Source organism: Gavialis gangeticus, unplaced genomic scaffold (assembly GCF_001723915.1).
Source record: "Gavialis gangeticus isolate Ggan-Ray unplaced genomic scaffold, GavGan_comp1, whole genome shotgun sequence".
Lineage (NCBI taxonomy): Eukaryota > Metazoa > Chordata > Crocodylia > Gavialidae > Gavialis > Gavialis gangeticus.
Window position 1 is genome coordinate 17,051,571 of NW_017729006.1, and position 5,785 is coordinate 17,057,355.

Sequence of the window (5,785 nt, forward strand, 5' to 3'; positions counted from 1 at the left end):
AGTCGACTGAAAAGCCCTGAGCAGCCACAGAGATATGCTATGACAGGAGAAGATAAGGATATTCAGCACCTTTTAATACTGGGCCTCCATATATTCAGTACAGTTGTATAAACAGGATTCTGGTCTATATTGCTGCTTGCAGATGTACTATTGATCTGGCATGCAATGAAAATGTGGCCTGTGAATATCTTATGCCAGCATGAAAGACCTAATATGGCTAATTCACTATGCAACTATGCAGGCAATAACAATAGAAATAATAATCATGCAAAGCATTAGGCTAATTATAATACCCTAATCTTTCTGTCAGATTATCCTTTTTGCTATTTTAGTGGACCACTGTTGTCAATATCCCCTGCTGTCATCATGAAGTGGGAATCCCATAGAAACTAATTAATTTACTCCAACTCACATAAAAATATGGGGATTTATTTTTAAGCCTTCTTTTTACCTCAATGGTTATGCCCTAAAAATACAGACCTTTATATCCCTCCCTTTTCATAACTGAATCTTTCTTGAGACATAATACAAAAGTGGGGAGCACAGTTTTGGGTAGTAGGGAAACTGGAGAGAATTCAGAAATAAGCAACAAAAATGATAAAGGGGTTGGAAATAAGACAGATGAGGAAAGTTTGAAGGAATCAGATATGTTTAGTTTGGAGAAAAGGAGACAGAGATAACAAGATATTTTTTTTCAAATATCTGAAAGGCTGCTGTAAAGAAAACGAAGAAACATTGTTCTCCCTGGTCACAGAGAGCAGGACATGACACAGTGGGTTTAAACTGCAGCAAAGCAAATTCAAATCATATCTCAGAGAAAATCTTCCTACTGTAAAAACAGAAAGTGAAACAAGCTACTTAGAGGACCCTCCTCCCCCTGAGATTTTCAAGAAGAGGCTCAGTAGTCACCTAAGGCAATTTAGAAATACTGAATGCTGCATCTGTGTAAGGGATTGGACTAGATGATCTTTGAGATCTCTTTCAGCATTATGGTTATATGATTTTTTTTTCGTATTTGTGAGTACAAATGCAATTTGTATTTACAATTTACATATATGTATGTAAATTTAACTCACAAAGGCAGAGCTAATTCATGTTGTAATAAACTGGGTTCCCATCAGTGCTATGCACCTTATTCAAACATGGTCAGTTTTGGTGAAGGACAACATACATTGAACTGCAGGTTACACTCCCACTGGTTTTGTACTTGTTAGTTCATACAAAGGGCAGCTGATGCTTTGTGAAAAACAGTCTATTTAGAGAGCAATCTGCTGGTACAGCATGTATTTTCTGTACATCCTTTCTTCTGCTTTGGATCGCTTTGACTATTTGCATAAAAATAGAATGATCTTTGTTTCTGGAGATTGTTCTCCTGCTGCTCATTCCTCACTTTAAGTGACAGGGCCAAATTCTGTTTTCATTTGCATTGGGGTAATACAGTGAGTCTACCCACTGTGGTTCAGTGGTAGCCTCCTTGTCTGCCATATAGGAGACCTGGGTTCAATTCCTGAACATACATATAACTACAGCCATTGAGGTACCAAATGTTTGGGCTTGGCCTGGTCCTTGGATTTGATCTCAATGGTCTAAAGGGGTGATAGAAGGTCTGGGCAGGCTCCACTCCTCTGTGCTCCTGCCTAAGTATATGTGTCAAAAGTCTTGGTGGCTTCTCATGCAAGCACTGTGATCCAGAAGGATTGACAGTTGCTTACTGCAGAAATGTAGCGTGTAGTCCTCTCAAAATCAGTCAGTGGGGTTGTTTGTGTGCATTAGGTTAATCATGTGTTTGCTTCATTGGAGCTAGACTTGTAAGGTTGAATCCTGATTCCACTGACTTTGTTAGAGATACTTTAGGTGGTCTAACAGACATCAGAACCTGGCTGATAGTCCTGATTTTGTGACATTGTAGCTATTTGCACCTGCACCAGTTGAGATGTCACTGGAATTGTGAGCGTCTTCAGGAAAAAAGCAGGAAGAGCTGCTGAATTCCTCAGAAATGAAGGTGCTTTTTTCACACAGAAGCCCCTAAAATATAAACATGGAAAAGAAATGCATACAACTTGCTGCTACTAAGGACATGTCTGTCCCCCGCTACAAGCTAGGAGTGAAGACACAAAGTATATTAACCTTCCCACTCATTCCTAGCTATTTCCCCAGAATAAGGCAGCGTAGCTCCCTTGAAGCAGCTCTGAGCAGACATGTAGTGCTGATTTAAAGTTCTGTGAGATGGCTGCTTACTGGCACATCCTCAGGGCTGCTCTAAAGCAGCTACGTTGCCTCGGTTCTGGGATTTGGCATGCTTAGAGAGGGAGTGAAGGGACAAGGCATGCTTCTCAGTGGCGGTCCTTGAAAAAATATGGAGGCAGAAGATACCAGCTGTAAAAAGCTATTCACATCTCCATAAACTGCCAAGTGGGTCTTCAAGCAAATAAAGCTAGATTCTTATGCAGAGAAGTGTGGGAAGGGGGAAGGGAAAAATCCCCCTTCTCATATGGACTGTGTATAATATCAAGTTAGAACCGCTATGCCTCCAGAGAGCACAGAGCTCACTCCTTCAGCATTCTGGGACAGAAAGGGATGGAGAACAGGCGGAGACATGGCTAAAGGTGGGGTGGGATGAGTATCTTGATGTAGCCCCTGAAAAGATGTAGCCGTCTGCACATTCCCCATGTTCTGAAGAGCTCCTATGAGGCCTAATGCCTCCAGTGCTCTACCCAGTGGTGCTTCATTGTACCGCCAGGCAGGAGGGCCTCTGTGATATTGACACCATGTAGCCCACAGTAATCCAGCCCATCCAATGGAAGTAGTCTTGGAATTCTACAGGGATTGTGTACACACAGCACATCCTTAGTTCATGTTTTCCTCCCTCTTACAGTCAAACTTCACAAAATCCATGAGGATTCAGAGCATTTCCTACCAGTTCTTTTGGGATCTTTTGTTTTAAATCCAAGTTGCTTATTAAAGTTATTCTGCAAATATTTATGATTTATTTATTTAATCAGCAGAGTGGAAAACGGGGTCACCTTTTCTTTGACATGCTATAATATGCCTCCGGGCTTAATTTATTAATATTCCATCTCAGTAGGGATAACAGACTGGCAGCATTTGCCTGAACTGCCCTTGCCTGCTAACAGGTGCTGATACTGCTGGAAAGTGTTAAGATGCTTCTGTTGACTCATTGAGACAGATGGATCATTATCCCACTTGGAGATAAAGGGCGGGGAGGAGTGAATCTATAGAATCTAGGGTGTGGGATGGGCAGTCCTGAAGGGACCATCCACAAGCAGCCAATTCTGGGAGGGAAGCTCAGGGTTGATCTTTATGCTGCATTACTGTTAATTCATTTTTTGGTTGATATAACTCATCTCTCCTTTGAGCCACACATTCAGGCTGCATCTAAAACGTGTCAATTCTTTATGCACAGTATTGCAGACACCTTTCCTCTCAGTCCAGGCTGCCAAACTCTTGTCCAAACCCTAATCAGATTACACTTTATTTCCTATAACCTCCTCCTCTCTAAGCTGTATGCCTGCAGCCTCCCTGACTTCAGTTCATTCCAGCTCCTGGCACCAATATTATCTTGACACAACCTGCTCACTGTGTCATTTCCATTGTTAAGTCCCATCATTGGCTTCACCTATTACACTACATCAGACACAATTTTCTTGTCCTCACTTTCAAAATCCCTTGCAATCTATCACAGCCTGATCTGTCTGAGCCTTTACCTTATCACCAGCTTGGCTCCCACATTTGCTTTGCCAATTATGTCAGCCTCTGGCAAGACAAGTTCTCTGCTAAGAACTTCTGCAGCATTTCCCACGGGTGGGGCAAGACTTCAAGGGAAATTTTAAAAGCTACACTTTAGCCTTCCTCAAGTCCCTCCCCCAAACTCAACCCCCACCCCCATCCCCATCCCCAAACAAAGCACACAGCAAAGTACAATTTATTAGTGACTAGGATGGTGATGCGGTGGGGCAGGGGGGGAGGGGAGAGGTATATATTTGGTAGATTTCTTAGTTGTCCTAATAAAAGTATCATCTCTAAACCAAGAGTGCTAGAATTCTCATTTCTTCTAGGCTGGTAATGAGCTCTTAAGAGCTATATATCTCCTATTATTTGTACTACCATATCCTATGTCCACCCTGAGCCCATGCCTTCTTTGTCTCATCTGGATGTCTTGTCTTTCAAACAAGGTTTTTGTGCGTGGACTGTCATTACTAAGTCTGTATGGTTGGTATGGTGAGCCCCAACCTTGTGGCTTTTGCATTACTTCAGTATAAATCTCAGTCTATCTGTGGTGCTTTTATGGTTCACAACACCTTGGAATCTGACTACCTTAATCTTTAGTTTGCCCCCTCACACCCCATAAACTACTATCATCCCCATTTTACAGATGAGGGAAAGAGGCAGAGAGAGATGTTTACACTGCCCCCTCCCCGCCCCCATGTACTTGCTTTCACTGAATGCTGTCACCAAAGCCCAGCATTTAAGAAGTGTGGATGAGCTACTCTCAGGCTCTTGGTCCTGGCCATGCTTCTTTGCATGTGGTCAGAGGCATTCTAAGCTGATTACAGTAATTCACAGGCTTTGGTGCATACTGAGCAGAAGTGAGTACTCAGAGGGTACTTCTTGGCTGCAACCTCAGGTGTGGCAGGGAGGTGACATAGACATGCCCAAAGCGACTTGCCTACAGGACTGTAGAAAGTCTTCACGGGAGTGGAGAAAGAAACGCAGGTCTCCTAGGGCTTAGGCTCACACCATTGGGTCATCCTTCCTTTCTAGTATAGAACATTAATAACAATAACAATAATGATGATAGTGATAAAACCAGGCGGTGGGACTTTGTTTCAGAGCTGACTGGGAGTGACACAGTATATAAACCATTCAGTTTTGTAAATAAAGAGCTACTTTTTAATATATTGTTATGGTAAATATTTAGATTTTCAAATGACAAACTAATAAAACAAGCATTAAAAATGGCTAGTTTGTGTACAAATATTTTGCAGGACAATGTAATATGTAATTACATTAAGTGTTCTCTAATGCTGATAATTGACAGTATCAGGCCTGTGAACTAAACAATTAATTGTTTATTCAATGGATTTAATCTATTTTCCTCAAGCAACCAACACTATAATGAAGCATGCAACTTCTGATAAACCAGAGATATGACAAATAAAAAATAAATAAAAGTAAAGGCTCTGAAATACAATGCTCGGAGTGTAATTCAAACCCTGCCTAAAATGTGACCGCGTTATTCTACTTCACAGCCATTCTACTACCTTGATAGATGTTACAATGATTTACAGTTTTAATTGTGTTTGTACCTGTGCAGTCCAACCTATAGGTTCTATTTTGGTCTCTGCAACTCTATGGGTGACAGCAGACCAGTGGTCCTCTGCCTTTTCTGGACTCAAGTCTCTCCTCACTGGACCCAAGGCACCCCTCTGTATCTTTTGTTAGTTGAGTAGCACCCAATTTCAAAAACTAATTTCTAAAGTGTTTACTTCCTTGCAGAGCTGGGCCTGGCAGTGGAGATGGAGGATTCTCCAGGCAGGGACAAGCCAGAGCCTGCGCTTATCTGCTTAGTTTATCTGATCACATCTCAAGGAACCATTCAAAAGATATGGTAGCATGCCAGGGTACCCCTGCTGATCATCACTGCACTAAAGTCCTTTAATTCCTCTATGCCTCCGTTCCTTCACCTATGAAATAATGGTAATGAAACCTCCTGAATAGAGCTCCCAGAGTTGTGTCCACATGAGTGCGGACATTTGTTTCCCTG